The 20,360-nt window shown below is 38.4% G+C and overlaps 1 protein-coding gene across 2 annotated transcripts in view; it reads left to right on the top strand.

Moving 5' to 3' along the window:
• Nucleotides 1-4,060: 4,060 nt before the first annotated feature.
• Nucleotides 4,061-20,360, top strand: part of SLC39A10 (solute carrier family 39 member 10) — a 104,876-nt gene continuing 88,576 nt past the window's right edge. For both annotated transcript variants that reach the window (XM_022567290.3, XM_089915965.1), the window contains exon 1: nt 4,061-4,683. The gene's annotated coding sequence lies outside the window, so the exon portion shown is untranslated. The remainder of the gene's footprint in view (nt 4,684-20,360) is intronic.

The raw sequence follows: 20,360 nt of genomic DNA, 5'->3' as shown, positions 1-20,360 counted from the left end.
AACATTAACTGGACATTCTCTTGTATTTAGCTCATGGTCTCCTACACTTTCCCCCTCACTATTTCTTCTTTATTACTCCCACAGGTTACTACAACCCAAAAGGGATTCTTTGTGGCTTGTTTTTTTAGGTAGTCAGGAAGAAAGATTCTGCTCTGGTGTGAAGGAGAATTATTCCAAATCCAAAAAGAACTGCTCTGTTCTGAGAGCCTGAGAGGGAGGCCATTAGTCACAGCTTTGGGGACCGACACTGCCCCACTGAGGAAGAAGTGGGTTGTGTGGGGACTTAGGCAACAGGGGCCCAAGCTACCATTCCCCAGGCTGCCACGGCACCCGGTGCTCCACTCAGCTAGAAAGCCAGCGCGGACCCTGATCCCTCTGATGCCAAGAGGAGGAAAAACATGCTTCCTCTGAAAAGTGGGTTATAAATCATGGTGCAAGTCTATAGTAATATGGGTCCTCTTTGTCACCTATACATAGGAATTCAGTTGGGATGTTCTGGGATGGTACCTTGAGTCCCTAGTGCCATCCTGCTTTTGAAAAACCTTTCACTTTTGAGTGTGCTTTCATTCTGAGGCTGCACAGGGCCACTGACTCATTCTGGCTTTAAGTGGAAAAGGCACCCCTCCCTAAAAGGCAGGTGAATGCAGCCCTGTGCAGGGCACTCTGCTTGCCCAGTGTCCTTATGTAGTAACAGCCTGCACAAGTGTGTATGTGGCTGCCCTGTAGTTACATCTATGACCATTACCCTAGGGTCATTCTTGGCAGGAAATAGTCTGTCCTGGATGTCTCTTGAGATCATCTGTGAATTGTGATAGTCAGCAATTACAGGAAAGTTACAGGACAGATAAATCTGGCAATTATCACAAGCGCCTCAGAGAAAGGCCATAATGTGTGGAAACCATGTCTGCTCTTTCTTTGGCCTTTCAGCTTAAATTTCCCTTCCTCAGAGAGGTCTTCCTCTATAGACACATCTAAAGTAGAGTCTCATGTTTTTTCTTCTTACAAGCGACAGTTACTGGATTTGTGTGTTTGTCTTATTACCTATGTTTTCAACTCTCTCCATGAGGTGTTCACAAATATACCCCCAAAACAAAGCTACTACTTGACACAGAGTTGGCATTTAGTAAATACTCCTTGAATGAAGAAATGTCTTTGGCAACCTCTGACAATGGCAAAGATGGGAGGTATGAAGGTGATCTAAAAGAACAAGAGAACAGAGAGTGAACAGCAGCTCTTTTTTTTTTTTACACCAAAACTGTTTTATTTTTTATCCTCTTGTGCAGATTTGTTTATTCAGATTTTTTTAAACATCTTTATTGGAGTATAATTGCTTTACAATGGTGTGTTAGTTTCTGCTTTATAACAAAGTGAATCAGCTATACATATACATATATCCCCATATCTCTTCCCTCTTGTGTCTCCCTCCCTCCCACCCTCCCTATCCCACCCCTCTAGGTGGTCGCAAAGCACGGAGCTGATCTACCTGTGCTATGTGGCTGCTTCCCACTAGCTATCTATTTTACATTTGGTAGTGTATATATGTCCATGCCACTCTCTCACTTTGTCCCAGCTTACCCTTACCCCTCCCCGTGTCCTCAAGTCCATTCTCTAGTAGGTCTGTGTCTTTATTCCCATTCCTGCCTCTAGGTTCTTCAGGACCGTTTTTTTTTTTTTTTAGATTCCATATATATGTGTTAGCATACAGTATTTCTTTTCCTCTTTCTGACTTACTTCACTCTGTATGACAGACTCTAGGTCCATCCACCTCACTACAAATAACTCAGTTTCTTTTTATGGCTGAGTAATATTCCATTGTATATATGTACCACATTTTCTTTATCCATTCATCTGTTGATGGACACTTAGGTTGCTTCCATGTCCGGGCTATTGCAAACAGAGCTGTAATGAACATTGTGGTACATGACTCTTTTTGAATTATGGTTTTCTCAGGGTATATGCCCAGTAGTGGGATTGCTAGGTCATATGGTAGTTCTAATTTTCGTTTTTTAAGGAACTTCCATACTGTTCTCCATAGTGGCTGTATCAATTTACATTCCCACCAACAGTGCAAGAAGGTTCCCTTTTCTCCACATACTCTCCAGCATTTATTGTTTGTAGATTTTTTGATGATGGCCACTCTGACTGGTGTGAGGTGATAGCTCATTTGCATGAACAGCAGCTCTTGATCAGAGGGATACAATCTATTGGATATCCCATACTCCAGGGGCTTTTCTTGACTCTTCTACCTTTTTACAGATAAGGCATGCTGAGCAGCTGATGTTTCATTGTTTGTTTTTAGCTGACATCCACTGAGAATGCCAGGCACTGTGCTAAGTGCTTTATTTACATATATTATATCATCCGACCTGCACAACAAGTACCTTACATGTAAGTCCCTTACAAGTACTTACATGATTGGACATGTGAATGCACGTTTGCATCTTTGAAAGTTCACAATTTGAAGGTTTGTATGCAGGGAACTTACTGTATAACATTTCAATATATGCAAATTGCACTATAACTTTTAAATTTCATTATTCATTCAAACATGTGTGAAGGCCTAGGTGACAGGGAAGAAATAAAGGTAAGTCAGTCGACACCAAGAGGTTAAAAATCTAACTGTGATTATTTAAAACAAGACCCAGATATAATGGAATATTTTGATCTTCTGTTTCAAATCCTAATACCCAGCTTCCCTTCATTAACCAGTCTGACATACGGACCTCCTACCCACAGGACCTGAGCTTCTATTCCTCTGTGTCCTGGTGATGGTTTGGTAGCTTAGCTTGCACGTGAAGAGAACACAGGCACAGGGTAGGGGACAGAGGAGCACTGAGGGGTAATCCATTCCCCTCCTCCTTCTCTGCCTCCCTGGCCCCAGCAAATGAGAAAATTCAGGCAACTCAGTCTGTGACTTTTCCAGGTCTGAATGTGGGGTAACATGGAGACATATAATCCAGTGATTCACCAATTTTTTTACAATCTTGTGTACTACAAAGATATGGCTGAAGACAAACTCAAGTTTAAGCTGCACTTTATTTTGTAAATGTTTTGTAAATTTGTACTTAATTTTTTTTTTTTTTTTTTTTGGCTGCCTTGCATGCAGCTTGCAGGATCTTAGTTCCCCGGGCCCATGGCATTGAAAGCACGGAGTCCTAACCACTGGACCGTCAGGGAATTGCCATACTTCATGTATTTTAATTCCCCTTGGTTATTATCCATGCTAGGCAGAAAGTATTTAAAATCGCAAAAACACTTCTGTCTGCACCTTGAGGCCTACACCACCAAACATTAAGAATGGTTCATCTTTTAGGAAAAAAATGGGAAAAAAAATAGAGCTCTTTCAGGAAAAAAAAAAAAGAAAATTTCTTACACTGCAATTTGAAGTCAACCATGCTACTCTTCTTTAGGTTGTTTTTGGTCACTATACCTTAATTATGTGCAGTCAAGATGAAGATGTCATTGGAGATAAATGTTTTCTACATGATCCTGAGCAAGACCAAGCAATTTATTTCAGTTCAGCAAACATTTATCACAATCCTAGGACCAGGCTAGGCGCTGTAGGCAGAGAGTATAAAGAGTAGTAGAATCTTAATAGGGAGATGAGACAGTACAGAAATGACTATGTTATAGAGTAGAACGATTATGTAAACGAGAGAGGAGATTGCAGCTGGTGAGGGTGTGGGTGTGGGAGGAGAGTATGGTAGAGCTGGTGCTAGGAATTGGTGTACAATATCATTTCAATTAAGAATTCCTCCAGACCATGACCTCCTCGAAGGCAGCAAGCAGGACTGTATCAAGGGTCACTGGTTTCTGTTTGGGGCATTACTTCTCTCCCACTCATGCTTCTCCCTTCCAGCCCCACTTCCCTCACCAAAAGAAGAGATCAATGCAAGGGAAAATTCTCTCTCTTCAAATGCAAAATGTATTATTTGGCTGAGGGCCAATAACGTAGACAAACCATCCACAAAATATAGTGAAGGTAAGGGCATAATTCACGCTATGAGAAAGTGATACAAACCTTTTGAGGTTTCAAAGAATCATTCACAGGACTAAAAAAGGAGGGGGAGCAAGTAAAGCAGAAAAGCCAGGATATGTGTGTTGCCTGTTTAGTACAGTCATGGTGTTATAAAAGGATCCACCCAGATGACCTTGTTTTATTTATTTAATCAGTTAATCACACTCTCTCCGAAACTTTTGGACGCAAGTGCAGAAATAAAGGTATTCATGAAGTCAGACTTGCACTTGCCAGGAAGTCGTAAAGAATGTCAATTTAGTCTCTGCTACCTGGGCAAGTCCCAAGGGGAAGATGAGCTCATGAATGCGTACACAGATCATTACAAGGCAGAATTAAAGTACATTAAATATGAAAGTCGGATATGAACCCCTGAGGGTTATACAACATAAAAAGAATAGTTGAAGAACGACCTGAAGCTTTAAAAGGGGGAACAGTTACTACTCGCTCTTCAAGGAAACACATATAAAGCTTAGGATTTGAAAACCGTAGTTCTCCAGCTGATCTAAATGAATGTAAATTGAGGGGGAGGGCCTTCCTTTATCCTTCCTTTTGTGGTCTCCACAGGCTCTGGACCCAACCGGACCCTATAACTCTTACCTGAATTGCATAGAGCTGAAATAAAGAGGTAAACATCCTAAATCATCCACTGAAACCTTCTTGAAAGGGTAAGTTTGATTTATTTACCAATTTTTAAAAATGATATAGTTACTTAGCAAAGTATATGCTGTCGGCTAAAAAGTTGAACATTTATTTTAATATTTCATTTTTGGGTAACACTGTCTTCGGTGTGCCCCTCCCCCAGCCCACCAGAAGTGTCACATTCAGGGAGTGTGCTGCGCTATTAAACCTTTGGCATATTAATGAATTGACGTCACTAGGGGACTCAATGGGGACCAAAAGTTTAAACTTTAAAGACTTTAAAATAGAATAAAATGGCTGCCAATTAAAATGAAGAAACATGAAAATTCATACAAAGGAATAGGAAAAAAATGTGAATTAAAGTCAAGACAATGCCAAGACTATGGAAAGCATTAAAAAACGGAGAAGTAGGAATAGGAAGGAGAGTTATGTGCAAAGACAGATTAAAGAACCATAATGTGGACAGGGGATTTTTTTTTTTTATGCAGGAGTCAGTTGAAGATTCTCAAAAATAATCCGAAGTGATTGAAAAGAGGTATTTGGTCCAAAAAAATGAACAAATATAGACATTTCTTTTTAATTGAAGTATAGTTGATTTACGATGTTGTGTTAATTTCTGCTGTATGGCAAAGTGATTCAGTTATACATATATATATACACATTATTTTTTCATATTCTTTTCCATTATGGTTTATCACAGGATATTGGATACAGTTCCTTGTGCTATACAGTAGGACTTTGTTGTTTAGTCATCCTATATATAATAGTTTGCATCTGCTAACCCCGAACTCCCCACTCCATCCTCCTCATGCCCCCTTCCCCTTGGCAACCACAAGTCTGTTCTCTATAGACATTCTTTTTGACAGGTAATGACTATGCTAAAAGTTGTGGAGAACCACAAAAGTAAACAGTGAGAGTAAACATTTTGGAGTAATGAAGAAAACATTTACACTGCATAGGTATACATTATTAAAATTTCAGGAATGTCTGCTTACTGTAATAACTAACATGAAAAAAATCAGGAAGACAAAATCTAGAAAGAAAAAACTACTGATTTGTTTCTTATAATCTCAGAAATGGACCTAACCACACATATTTATAGTTAATGGAGATTAAATGATTACTTAAAAGTGGGTTTAGGCTCACAAGCAAATTTATCCTAGAGAATTCTGAAGCAAAAACTCAGCAATCACAAACCTGAAAACCTGGGTGATTCTACCTGACAGACAAATGAGCCTCCAATATTGAAAGAAGTCCTTTTATTCTGTGGTATAATTTCAAATTCTTATTTACTCTACATTCAGCAAACTGAGAATCCTACTAGTAAAAAGTAAATAACAAAGCACACCACCTTGGAATTCTGCATGTCTTTGACTGCAAAGAATCTTTAGCAATACTGCAACTAAAGACCCAGGTACAATTCTTTCAATAACAAATTCTGACTTAATTTGAAAGTAAATAAACTAATTTCAGACTATAAGTTTCAGAAGGAATAAGGCATTAAGAATTTAAATCTTGTTCAGTGCTTTCCTTCCACAGAGACAAACTAAAATGAGATGGGGGAGAAAAGTCCTGTAAAGAAAAAGTATTCAGTCAGCTTTTGAGTTCTTTGGTGTAAAGAACTGGTCATCAGAGTGAAATTTTACTAATCATTGGATTCTGGTCTGCTCATTTAGTTTCCATCTTGTATAAGCAGAACATCATGTATTTGCATGTTCCTTTATTTGAAGTGATTCCACGTTTAGGGTCAGTTATACCTTGAGAGGCTTTGTGCTTGCTTATTATTCCTGGTATAACAGAAATATTAGCCAATGTGCCTTTAAAGCTTAAAAGACCAGCAAATGTAATTCAGTATCTAAGTTTTTAAATTCTTTTGGTTATCTTATTTGGCATTTAACCGACCTTTTTACTAACTTCACTTTTTACTTAAATGAGTAAATTTTATTTTTTCTGCAGGTATTTGAATCCATAATGACAATTTTGTAGATGCTCACACATGCGTTGAGAAAGTGTGTTGTGTGTGTTCATAACTTAAAGAAAATCAATATCTGTCTCATGTGCGCCTATTTAGAAGTATTCACCTAACACATCGAGGTATTATTCTATGCCACAGAAAAGATGAGTCATCAGCCTTTGCCCTCAAAGACATTACCATCCATTTTAGCTAATTTAATTTACAATTTATGTTCTTTTCGTAGGATGAAAGATTAATAAGCTCTGCGTGTACTGAGTAGGCACCTTGCCTGAGCAGTTAGGAGATAAAAGGATTTTGAAGTCAGATGGACCTGGGCTTGAACCCTGGCTGTGCACACTTAAGACTTTTGTTCCTTGGAGGCTGAGATTTCCACTTATAAAATGTGGGTGCTGATTTTTAGCTTACAGAGGTGTCAAGAGGGTTAAGTGTGATAATGCATATAAAACACCTATCACGTAGATAAGCCCTACATTTTTAGCCTCACCCGCCCCCGTATATGTTATTTAAATGAAATGCTCAGCTTTAACATTGTCCATAATTTCCTCCATTAATTTTGGTCTAGGATTTTAAAATAATTTCGTAAATGCAACCAGGTTGTAATTGGAGTACTTTGGGAGGTGAATGAGGCGCAATCTAGTTGTTTAAAATTCAAAGACCACATAGGAATGCCAGAGCATGAAGCTCAAAAGCCCAGCCACAACCCTTCACACATTTATCACCAGTCACAGCCTCCGCTGTTAGAAATGATCTGCCAGGGCTGGGAGTGTCCCTAGGGAGAAGAACAGGAGAAAAGGATTCATCGTGTTTCTAAAAAACCTGGAGAAAAGTGGTGAAGGAGATACAGATTTGTTTTGCCAGTGTTCTATTTAGAAAAGAAAAAAAAAAGGGCACATAAATTACATCGACAGAATTTGACTAGAAATAAATATTGGGACTTCTCACGCTTCTGCTCCCAATTTACCAGATCCATTGTGTAGTATTTCACGGAGAGAACACAAAGGGAAGTCCTTTCATTCCTAGCCAGCTCTTTGCCCATAGCCCTCCCTCCTTTTCCCATTCTGTTTAATCGAGTTGAACCATAAAGAAAGTAAACTTGAAGCCAAACTTTAATTCTCTACCTGAAACCCAGATAGTCGGTTTCCTCTTTGTCCTACTGGTCACTCTTTGAAACAATCTCCCTCAAAAGAGAATCAGGGTACTTCCTACAATGATTGGGGAGACAGAAGGGTGTCCCTAATCAAGAAATTCTGAAACTTAACTGAAGTCCTCAAACCCTACTAGTCTGGGGGGGAGACTTTGTCATTCTTTAATTCTCCTCTTTCCACATTTCATGCCTAATGATTTAGGGAACGTTAAAAAAGAAAACCCTGGATGAAGGGTTCTTTTCCTGTATTTTTTAAAGTGGGACCATCTCTTTCATTTTTGTTGAATCTATTGGTATTTTGGTGGAGGCTTTCTAGCTTGTTTTTCTTCCTCCACTGTGATTTTCTTTTAATTTCATTTAAGAAAATTTAAATTGCAAAATAACGTACATAAAGTGCACAAATCTTAACGTATAGATAGCTCAGTGAATTTTTTTTTTTTCCCCCCCGATACGCGGGCCTCTCACCGCTGTGGCCCCTCCCGCTGCGGAGCACAGGCTCCGGACGCGCAGGCCCAACGGCCATGGCTCACCGTCCCAGCCGCTCCGCGGCATGTGGGATCCTCCCGGACCGGGGCACGAACCCATGTCCCCTGCATCGGCTAGGCGGACTCTCAACCACTGCGCCACCAGGGAAGCCCCCAGATAGCTCAGTGAATTTTTATATATTGCTATACCTGTATACTTAAACCAGAACAAGATCTTAGGATATTTTTAGCACTCATGGAAGGCTCCCTGGTGTCACTTTCCATTCAATTAAGCCCTCCATGGTAAACAGTCTTCTGACTTCTAAATTTTGCCTGATTTTGAACTTCCTATAAATGAAACCATAACTGTGTACTTTTTTGGCGTATGGTTTATTTTGAGCAAAATTAAGTCAGTGATATTCATTCATACTGTTCCATATATCAATAATTTTTTCTTTTGTTTTATAGTATTCCATTGTGTGAACATACCACAATATATCTTTCCCTGTTGACGAATATTTGTGTTGTTTCCATTATTTGGCTGTTTTTAGTAAAGATGCCTTGAACATCTCCGCTGTGGATTCTTAATTTTCTCCAGGCCCCTTCTCTGTAGGATTGTGATGAGTAGAATTGTGGGGAGGATTTACATGCACAAGCTAATCTTGCTCCAGGTTCATTCTTCAGATTACTTTGGTACAAGGAAGGAAGGAAGGAAGGGAGGAAGGGAGGAAGGAGAGAGAAAGACAGAAAGAAAGAAAGAAAAAGAAAGAAAGAGGGAGGGAGGGATGGAGGCAGGAAGGAAGGGAGGAAGAAAGAAAGAGAAAAGGAAAGAAAGGAAGGGGGAAGGAAGGAAAGAAGGAGGGAAATGTGTAGGCATGTTAGTAAAAAACAAACTCATAATTCTTTGCAATGGCTAAATAAGTAATGCTTCCATGATTACAGACTTCTTTACCTCACTTTTGGAAATAATCCATGCCCTCTTGAAATTACTTAAAGAGCTTTGACATATCCCTTTAAGATGTGATAAAGTCATAGTGTCAAGTGCAAGTTCCAGAGCCAAGTTCACTAGGAAGGTTGGTTGACTTTTGAGTATATTTCCTAAAAGGTTTTTGTTTTTTGAACTTCATGAAGAGTCCAAACAGTTGAACAAATCCCAGAGACTGAGGAAAACAGTGAAATGCACTTTTAACTATTCACTGCTTTATGACGCTCCATTGCTGACTCTTTATCTTTTGATTCCTTATTCCACTTCCCCTAGATTTTTCTGCTTTTGTTGTTACTTAATTTGCTCCCTCAAATGTGAAAAGTCATCAGACATTCAACTTTTCCTTTGAGCCCTAGAATCTACTACGTTAATAAGTTATCTAGACAATTACCCAAACACCATCCCTTTTCAACTTTTATATATAGATCATCTTAGAAACTGGTCAATTAAAATAATCAGTGCATGGTAAGTAGCAAATTAATTTTCAACAGCTTTTTCTTATTACAGAGATTTTCCTTTCTATCATTAAGATTAAGGATAGTTTTTAATTGTGTGTTCATTTTGGGAATGTTGGCTTATTTTTAATTGTGTTCTTGTTTAGTTATGGGGAAATATAGATATTCTTTGTAACATCATCACTCAGTGTTTGAAGTCAGATTATAGTCATTTTCAATTAAGTTCATGCCAAATGATGATTGAGAGATTGCCTGAGAAATTAAATTATATCAAGCCATAGAACCTCCCAAGAGAAACCACTTGGTACGGTAGAATAAATTGCAAATGATATGAAAATAGTGACAAATGGCTGTGCAAACATGGCAAGCCGAATTCTGGACGTCAATTCTTTAACCAAGAAGTGTTAATCTAAAAACAAACAAACAAAATTTGTCAATCTCAGGGTTTTAACAATCATAGGTACAAATTTTAAATGTGATTAGGATTTGCCTATGACATTTACCCCCAGCATTTAGGGCTGTATGAGTGGAGCTTCTTTGAGTGTTTTGCCTCACCACTCATGCTGGAAACAGTTTTATTTAAAGACAGAATGGAAAGTATATAGGTCAAAGTTGAGAGAGAAAAGGTTAAGTATTTGTGTTAAAGGCGGTGGCCATAGAACTGCATTAGATAAGTATATGAAAGGCTCGTTATTTGTTACATTGCTTGGAAGGACATTTTTGAGTCTGCTGTGTCTTCTTTAAAAACCACATTAGCAGCTCCATCTGGGAAAGAGTTCTCTGTCCTAACCAACATTCCAAGGCCAACTAGCCCTTTGTTAGCTCTGTAGTTCTGGGCTCAGAAAGGCTGAAGTGATAAAAATATAAATTGTGATTCTATTAAGGAAAAAAATCCAGCGAGAGCTGGTTTTAAATTCCTGTGATAGTGTTTAGCTTGTTCAAGGTTCGCATTCAACATTTACAATTGGTTCAGTGTTATGGAGGAGAAACCTGTTGATACAGCTCCTTTAAGTGCGATGGGTTTCAAAACAACCCTGCAGATAGCACACATTCCTGTGGTGGGAGTCCGAGGGCGAACCGAAAGCCTTCCCCATTCATTCAAAGAAGGAGAAAGAAACTGAACTTACCTCCCAACAGGTGAAGTTAAGCACGTCCTGTAAGTGGATTGATTTGTTCTATAAATCGAAGTTCTGTTCACAGGGGCCTTAAGAAATATGCTTTCTCACCCGATACCCTTCTATTCCCCCACCTCACCCCGACAGCCCCCAGGCTCACTGCTGGGAAAATATTTATTTCTTCTTCAGAGATGCCTTTCTTCCGCCTTGATTATAGTATTTTTTTTCTTTCTTTTTAGCTCAAAAGGAGAATTTTTCCCCCTTTTCATCCTGCATGCCTTGTCTGATACATTGTTTCTCTTTTCTTTTGTTACTATGCTCCTGCACATCTTACAAATGTGAGTTTTATATCAAAATAATACAAAATAAATGCATGCTCTAAAATAATAAAGAAATAGTACAGCTCTTCTCAGTGATTATATTCTATGAGCATTTAAACTTTTGAAAGTGCTTAGAAATTTCTTTTTAAAAAAACTATCAAAAAACTTTTTACGGAAACTGATTTTGTGAAGTTTTTTACTTTTGCTCTTATGGATTGTTTATAAAAAATACCTAGTGTGTTTCAGAAATATGCATATTTTAGTGTAGGGGAGGTTCAATAGTTTAAGACTTTAGACTGATTTTTCATTTGCAATTAATCTGTACATTTATCCATAGAGTGATTTTTATATAATTTTCAGCAGAGGTAGATAAAAACATTACTCAGTGCAACAACTTAAAAAAAAAGAATAACATAAGAGTTGCTGATACTATTCTTTGAAAGCCATGTCCTAGTATTGCCACTTAAAATTTTGTAACTGTTCTCCAACTCTGTAGCAAAGTAGAGGCTTTCTGAGGTGTATCTTTACCTGTTCTGAATTCCTCCCCTTCCCTGTGTTTGGCCCCCCAGTCTCAGTGGTTCTTGATATTCAAAGACAGGCTCCTGAGCTGCTGACAGTGTCTAGTTGGAGCCATGGGCTGCTCTGACTCATCCACACTTTTATCTTCTGAGACCATTCATTTTAGGAGCAGTGACATCAGTTTTCCAGGAGGCTGGCTAACTAAGACTACCGCTGAAGGAATGAAGTTAAAGGACTTGGAATAGCACCTGATTCATAGTAGGAGCTCTATAGGCATTCGTTGGACAAAAGTTTTCAACTCTTTCTTTCGTGCCAGTTATATTTTTAACCAGGTCATGAGGGAGTGAATTTTCTTTTTTGTTTGTATTGCAGTTATAACCCTGGCTTTGAAAATATTGTGACTTGACATGGTCCAAATTAAGTAAATAAGTTTTACTCTAGCATTCCAAGCCCTCCAAACTTTCCTAGCTTTATTTTCAACATACCCTTTATTTTATTTTTTAATTTATTTATTTAAATTTTATTTATTTATCTATTTATTTTTTGGCTGAGTTGGGTCTTTTGTTGCTGTGCGCTGGCTTTCTCTAGTTGTGGCGAGCGGGGACGACTCTTTGTTGTGGTGCGCGGGCTTCTCATTGTGGCGGCTTCTTTTGGTGCGGAGCATAGGCTCCAGGTGCGCGGGCTTCAGTAGTTGTGGCACGTGGGCTCTACAGCGCAGGCTCAGTAGCTGTGGCGCACAGGCTTAGTTGCTCTGCGGCATGTGGGATCTTCCCAGAGCAGGGCTCGAACGTGTATCCCCTGCATTGGCAGGCGGATTCTTAACCACTGCGCCACCAGGGAAGCCCTCAATATACCCTTTAAATTTTGCTTAAGGGAGTCGTGAGGGAGGGCTGCTGAGCTGGTGGTGCTCCAAAATCCCTGCCCACCTAAATGAGAGCAGAGTTGCATATTGAACTTTGTTGCACACACGATATTGTTGACTGGGATGGTTTAGCTGAGCGAGAAAATTTAAGTAAATAGCCAAAATCTGCATTGAAAAACTTCGGCCTTAAAACAATCTAAGCCTTAGACAAACTCCGCTAATTCACCATTCCCTCTCTAGCAAATTGGGAGGACCCAGTCACCTTTTGATGGGTTCTACCTAATTTCAATTACTTGCATTCTTGCCAGCAGTATAATTGGAAAAATTAGAACATTTACAACTAGTGGGTATGCATTTCCTCTGGGAAATGCCGATACTACTTAATGAATGGTCACTCCCTTGGAAAAGGGCAAAGTTCTCTAGAGCAGAACTTCTCAAACTTGACAGTGTATACAAGATTCACTGGAGATATTTTCACAGTGCAGATTCTGATGCTGTAAATCTGGGTTGGGGCCTGGGGTTCTGCATTTTTAATGAGTCACAGGTGATGAAAATGCAGCTGGTCCACACTGTTGTTACCTGGGCAGTTTTTTAAAACTGTAGCTGCCTGGGTTCCTCCTCCATTTTATCCTCCTATCCCCTTCCTCACCCATGTTTCTAGTTGAATCGGCCTGAGTTATGGCCTGAGCATGGAGATTTTTTTAATCTCCCAGGTGGTGCTAGTATACAGCCAAGCTGAAGAACTTCTAGATCTTGTTTTTAATCAGTTTCTACTTGGCAATCCATCACTTACACGCATCACCTGCCTGGCTCCTGTAGGCATTTGATTTTCTGCATTAAAAATACCCCATCCTTTCTTGAAGAAATCACATCAGTCTTTCAAAACCCCTTTTCAAATATTACTGCATTTTTCAGATATATAATACATTAAAAAAATTCTTCCGGCAGTCACCTTGCCCTAAGTCCCATACAACTTTATTTGTTATCCTAAGGCAAGGACTGGATTCTGCCTTATAATTATACGTGTATTTATCTTAACCTCCCTAGTTGATAAACTACCTAAAGGCAGACATTGTCTCACCACTTTTATCTTCCCCTGTGGTTTCCCAAGCAGGGCCCCCGCACAGTGCCCTGAACACTCGTGTCTTCACTCAACAAACTTTCATGAGCTGATGTGCCAAGCAGCCTGAGCTATGGTGAGACATGCAAAAGCAGACAACTTCCTCTCCGCCTCTAGGAGCGTCACAGTCAAATGAGGGAGACAGATAGCCACAAATAATTTACAAAAACTAGCATAAGAGTTCAACCAAGACTTGAGGGAATCTGAACTTTTCCAGATTGGAAAGAAAGTCTTTTGGAGGAAATGATTAAGGCCTGAAGCGTGGCTAGGTGGAGGTGGGGAACGAGGATAAATAACATTTCAGAGAGAGAAAACTGTAGCATTTGCATGAGTTTTCAAATAAATTAAAATTTTTTTCAATAAAAAAAGTCTTCCTACCCCATCCTCTGTCCACCCAGGTCCCCAGAGAGGTGCGAACTATTATTAGTGTCTGGTGAATCCTTTCAGAGTCTCTTTAAGCATGTTCAAGCAAATGCACAGTAAGCACTATCTTTTCACCTCTGAACCGTGCTTTTTCCTCCTTAACAATTTGTATTTCTTCTCATTTCAGTACAGAGAGAGCTTCCTTATTTTTCATAAGAAAACACTTGTCTTAAAGCTGAACATTATTTTATTGTGTACATGTATTAACTAGTATATCCCCAGTAGTTGGATTGCTTGCAATATTTTGCTACTGCAAACAATGCTGCAATGAATAATCTTGTAATTTAGGCATTTTTCACATATGAAAGTAGATCCGTAAGATCATTTACCAAAAGGGAAATTGTTGACTCATGAGCACATGCATGTGTGATTTTGAGAGATATTGTTAGATTGCCTTCCATAAGTATTGTATCATTGTACATTCTCACCAGAAATATGAGACCCCTTTTCCTTACTGCCTCCCATTAGTATGTTATCAAACTTTTCAATGTTTTTCAGATCTAATGGGTAAAAATAATGATGTCTTAATAGTTTGAATTTCTCTTATGAGTGAAGTTGAACATCTTATGATACTTTTAGGAGCCATTTACATTTTTTTTTTTCTGTAAACTTCCTGTTTTCTTATTCCTTGTCCATTTTAATATTCAGTTGTTTGGTAATTTTCTTGTTGATTTTTAAAAGCTCTTTATGTTTTAAAGATATTACACTTTTTTGACGTGAGTTGCTAATGTCTCCCAGTCCTTGGCATTTACTTACAGTGTTGTGCAGTTTTTTGTTTGTTAGTTGTTTGTTTGCTTGTCTGTTTTTACCTTACAGTTGATTTTGGTTTTGACAGAGTTAAACTTATCAATCTTTCCTATTTTGATTTCAGTATTTTAAGTCATAGTTAGAATGGCCTTCCCCACTCCAAAACTATACATGAATTCTCCCATGTTACATCCTAGAACATTTATAGCTCTGCCTTGTTACATTTAAGTCTTTGATCTATCTTATACATTTGGTATATGACGTAAAGCATGGATTTGAATGTTTTTGTATGCCCATCCACTGTCAGAATACCATGTATGAAGTAATTTTTTTAAAAAGAGAACTGAGAGCACTGAGAAAGGGAAGAAAGACTCAAGTCTAAGAGACCAGTTCTGATGAATTGGGAGATTGGGATTGACATATATACACTAATATGTATAAAATGGATAACTAATAAGAACCTGCTGTATAAGAAAATAAATAAAATAAAATTCAAAAAAAGAAAAGAAAAGAGAGACCAGTTCTAGGGAAATAAAAAGTCATAGGGTACCAAAGCACATGAAGGGTTAGAGAAATTTAAACTTTCAATTTGTGTAGCAAAATGGCCATCGTTTCCATTCCATTACCACCAACTCTTCTTGGTAGACATGACCTTCTCCTTAGAGCATTGTTTCAGGCAGCCACTTCCAAGTAACCAAAATTGACACATTTGCCATCCTTAATGCAGGGTTTGATTTGGGAGGAATAGGGGAGGAAGAGAAGGGGCTGAAAAGGCAGGAGATGTCAGGGTCTTGAATGCATATTAAACAATGGAGACAATGTGATTTTTTTTTAAGGCAAAAAATGACTTGGTAAGTGTTTTGAGAAAGGAGGGAATGATGGATTGAAGGAGAGAAATCAAAAGCTATTGTAGTCCAATCCAGAGATGCTGAATACCTGAACTCGGATAGTAGAGTGAAATAGAGGGGAAGGGCCATATTTAAGAGGTAACTCAGCAGAAGTTGTAAACCAATTAGCTATATGTATGTAGTGAAAGAGAAGCTAGAATAAAAAATTATTGATCCCTCAAACTTGGGCATGTAGTAGTGCTGAGACCTAGACAGAGAACTTAGGAGGAGGAACAGATTTGGGGATGAAAAGACAATAAAAAGAATGAGTTTGATTTTAAGCTTTTAGATATCAATACTATATTTGAACTCTTTGCATTTGCCTAGCACTGGGCTAAGACTATGATGTGTTTAGGACTAGAGAGAAGATTTAATGTTGATTCATACAAGGTAATTACATGAGGAAAGAAAATACATATAGAGAAGCTGGAAAATGACAAGTTTGGTCTATGAATTCCCAGTATGAAAGATGACTGCCTCTGAAATTGTCAGAAAAGATGGACTTGGCAAATAGAGCATGTAATAATAAGAACAACAAAAGCTGATACAAGTCTACATAAACTAGAACAGGAGGCATGAGTCACTCTTACAATAATATTTTAGCATTAGTTCCACTTGCCAGTCCCAGCATATTATGTCCGAGCTTGGGCTCCAGGACTTCAGGCATAAAAATCCTAGAGAACATTCAAAGAGCAAGAAAGATAATTAAAGGGTTAGAAATAATAGCTGAGGCATGAAAGTGTACTTGAGTTGGATTGGAGAACAGGAGAACAAATGGGCACTCCATTCACAATAGGTGAAGGCACTAAAGAAATAAGTATTTGCCCAGAGGTCAGAAAGGGAGTAAACTGTAAATTGATATGCATGAGATAATGGGGTAAAACTTCCTGAGATAAAGGTTAAGTATTAGATGACCCTTATGTTTGGTAGTTCAAGTTACCTGGAGGTTGTGAAATCTTCTGTCTATGAATCTTTAAAGCATGGAGAGCATTTAGCAAACACTCTGTACTTAAGGATCCAGTTCCTGATCCTGTCAGCAAAAATCCAGCACAAATCTTGTGCAAGTGGCTGCCATAAGATCCCTCTTCTAGGAGGTCATCTCCACCATCAGTGCCCCTTCAAGAGCCTTTCATTATTTAAGGACTATTTTTGGATGATACATGTGAGACAGTAGTTTGGGTGCTAAGGAAGGGGAGGAGGTGAACAAAACAGAAGAAAGAGTGTATCCAAAGTTGATGGAGTGTGGCCCTGCATCAGGCACTGAGCAGCTGGCCGCTCACTTCTAAAACCCACCCTCTTGAAAGTCTGCCTTATGCCACGGTCCCCACTTCCTGAATCCTTCCTCTGTTTCCTCCCAAATTCCTCCTGAGTCTGGTATCTCAGAGGTCAGTGCAGGGCACTGGAGCATGCCTGCTCCAAAAATAAGAAGACAATTCAAGAGTCTGGATTTAATATTTTACAAATAGAGCACAGACTGTCTGTAGTTTTAATTTGTCTCAGAATCATTCAAGACGTAATTTATTCATTGGGCTTACTTTTTTCCTTTTGACTATCTGGTGTCTGACTGTCACTAGTGAATGTGACAGCATGATGCTCAATGATGGTGGTTACTGGAGATATATTTTAATAAGGGAGTGACTTATTTTAATTGCTTAGATAGGCAAAATCAGAATATACACCACTTAAGTAGTCTGTTTATGTAATACATGTAGATATACCATGTATTTTTAGATGTTTAGTAATGCAAAATACTTGGAAGGAAAGCTGCTACCAGAATATATGTTTAGAAATTAGCTGAATGTTGTTTAAAGGCATATGTAGAATTGGAAATTGATTGCCATATGGATTGTGAGTTCTTTGATTTCTTTGAAGATAGTGTTTGATGGAGTTAGTGTCCTTGGTACTGAACTCAGCATAAAAGCACAGGGCTGTCTCCATCTTTGTAGAAGTCAACCATGCAGATTTAGAAGCTACCTATAGGACAGGAAGACATATTCCTCCCATTATTTTTATTTACAGGTGCTTTGAAGCATCCCCATATCACTTGATTCAATTCTCCAGATAGAGAACGTGGCAGTAGCAGAAGGATTAAGGAGAAAAGTTGCAGGGCCAGCACAACTGGAAAGATCATTTTACTGGTAAACTTTCCAGCAATTCAGAGATGTACAAACTAACCAGAATAAATTTGTAGCAAATAGTATGAAGTGACCCAGCACTGGAACAGAGTTTGGCTTGGAAATATAGATATAACGGGTGGATTTTTTAACTGTACATGAATAGGCAGATCTGATGACTCTTGGAGAACAGAAAATATAAGGAGTTGGGGGAGGGATCCAGAGCACCCCAAAATTAATTGTGTTTTTATAGAACAATTACCTATGACCGTAATAAATCCAATGACCAACTTCCCAAGTATAGGAAAATATGCTAGGTGCTTTATAAACTTATCCTGTTAAATCTTCATGGGTACTTTGTAGTGTAAGGAACATTGTACAGAAGAAAAAACTGAGGCCCAGATAGTTAACAGTTTTCCCTACTTAGAAAATGGTGGTGCTTGGATTCAAATTCAAATCTATCTGGTTCCAAATCTGTACTCTTTCCTTATATCACATTGGTCCTTACTATTGTCCCTATTAGTGCACTTTTTACAAAACGAGTGATTTAGACTTTTCCTTTTAAGTTCAAGCATTCCAACACTCCCAGAACTGTTTTGGGTTAAGTAGACCTGCTAAAGTGAACTTTTTCAGTTTGAGGCAGTTAGATGACAACACCAAAACTGTTACTAGTCAGCCATGCCTCCCAGAAACGGGTCAAAGGGATATTTGAAGGACAGAGGGTTTAAAGAGAACTCAAGTGTTTGAAAGAGAAGTTGTAAATAAAGCCAAACAACAGTTTGGACATCACTGATGATATCTGAGTGTGAGAAATGAGCAAAAAGGGCAATAGCAGAGTTTAGGAAGGCTAAATCAGCTGAGCCCAGAAAACATAACTGAAAGAGATACAGGAAATTAAGGGTGAAAGTCTGTCTGTTAATGAATGATGTCACTTTCAGGTAGAATTTGAAATCCATTTGATAAAAAAGTCTTCTGTATTCAAGGGTGTTCTGCCAGATTACACAAGGACATGTGTTTTCTTGACATGATTGAGTGTGAGTGTTCTGTTCCATCAGTAATCTGACTTTTCCCCTAAGTGTAAGTTGCAATATTTAACTATTAATATTTCTGTTTAAGGTTTGTTTAGAATTGCTTTAGCGAACTTAGAAGTTTTTATAAGAACATAGTCTCCTCGCTCTCCCCTCATTCCCCACCACTCCAACCTCACCCAGTAGTATATAATTTATCTAAATAGATTGTTTCGTAATGATGCATTTTTGTACTAGAAGTAAATGTGTCCTTTTGGGCTCAGTATACATTTCTTTAAACAAAAGAGGCCATATTAAACCAAGTATTTACTGTGAAGCAAACAACCAGTACTCCACACATACAGAGTCTTAAGGAGTAATTTTTATTTTGGCTCTACACCGCTAAAGTTAAAGGCAACCCATTAATGGCATGCTTTAGCTCTCAAAAAGAAGTTTGGCCCTGAAAAGAAAACACTTGGCTTTATAAAATGACTTATTATCAAATTTTAAATGGGGCAAAATGAACATACTATGTTCTATACCTTTATTTATATTGTGTTTTTTCTCAGAAACTTCCTTTGAAAATGAAAGTCTGAAAACATTGTGAATATACTTTGTAACACTGCAAAAGTATTTCATCAAAGTAAAGATGTTTTAGTCTTTCATTTAAGAAAAGCAAAACTCAAGCAAACAAACAAAAAACCACACATGCACATGTATACACCCTCGTAGGTATATTGACTGGGAAAAATTAGACCAAGGATTCAAAACGTAAATAAAGGCTTTGTCATTTCCTGAAAATGTATACTCAGGAAGAAAATAAAGAAGGGAGATTATTCAGTAGTCCAAATCTGGTGACCCTTTCCATTGTATCCATCTGTGAAAGAAGGCCTGTTGTTTCCATGTACTGAAAATACAAGATGTGGTGATTGCCTACCCAGGAGGAGGGAAGGGTGGATGTTGTACTCATAAATTAGCAATTTATGTGACTATTTGAGAATAGTCATAATCTTTGTCCAGTAAGGCATTAGCAATTTAAAACTTTGCTGACAACTCTGATCAGCCAGTTATATGAGTGCCCCATCACCACTGTCCATCCCCATCCCCAAGCCATTTATGAAGTACCTATTGTGTGCAAGGCCCTGGGATGAGAGATGAATGAGGAAAATGCATGCCTAAGATAAGATCTTTTGCCCATCCTGGACTGATTGCTCAAGGACACCAGCAAAGCAGGGATATAAACAATTGAAGAAAGCTCAGCAAAGATAAAGTATCCAAATTTCTGCATACAAAAAATAACTGGAGAGAAGCTGAATTTATGTATGCATGTAAATTTTGTATTTTGCAGTTTACACCTTGGTATTGACTTTATTTGAACAATACATGAGGAATCACAATCTTTTCAGAGCTCCAGCCCTCAAAAATTCTAAATGAGGCCCTGTCCTTGCCTCCCTTATCTTGAGGAGATGAAAAGCCTCTGATATTTTCTTCTGCTATGTACTCTTCCTTATTTTTTCTCTGGAGATAGCAGTCATATGATGAGAAACGCTAAAATGTGTCAGATTC

Source organism: Delphinapterus leucas, chromosome 8 (assembly GCF_059928025.1).
Source record: "Delphinapterus leucas isolate spDelLeu-1000000601 "Yukka" chromosome 8, BTC_Dleu_Yukka2, whole genome shotgun sequence".
NCBI classification, from domain to species: domain Eukaryota; kingdom Metazoa; phylum Chordata; class Mammalia; order Artiodactyla; family Monodontidae; genus Delphinapterus; species Delphinapterus leucas.
The sequence above is the reverse complement of the archived record's forward strand: the minus strand, read 5'-3'. Positions and strand labels throughout refer to the sequence as shown.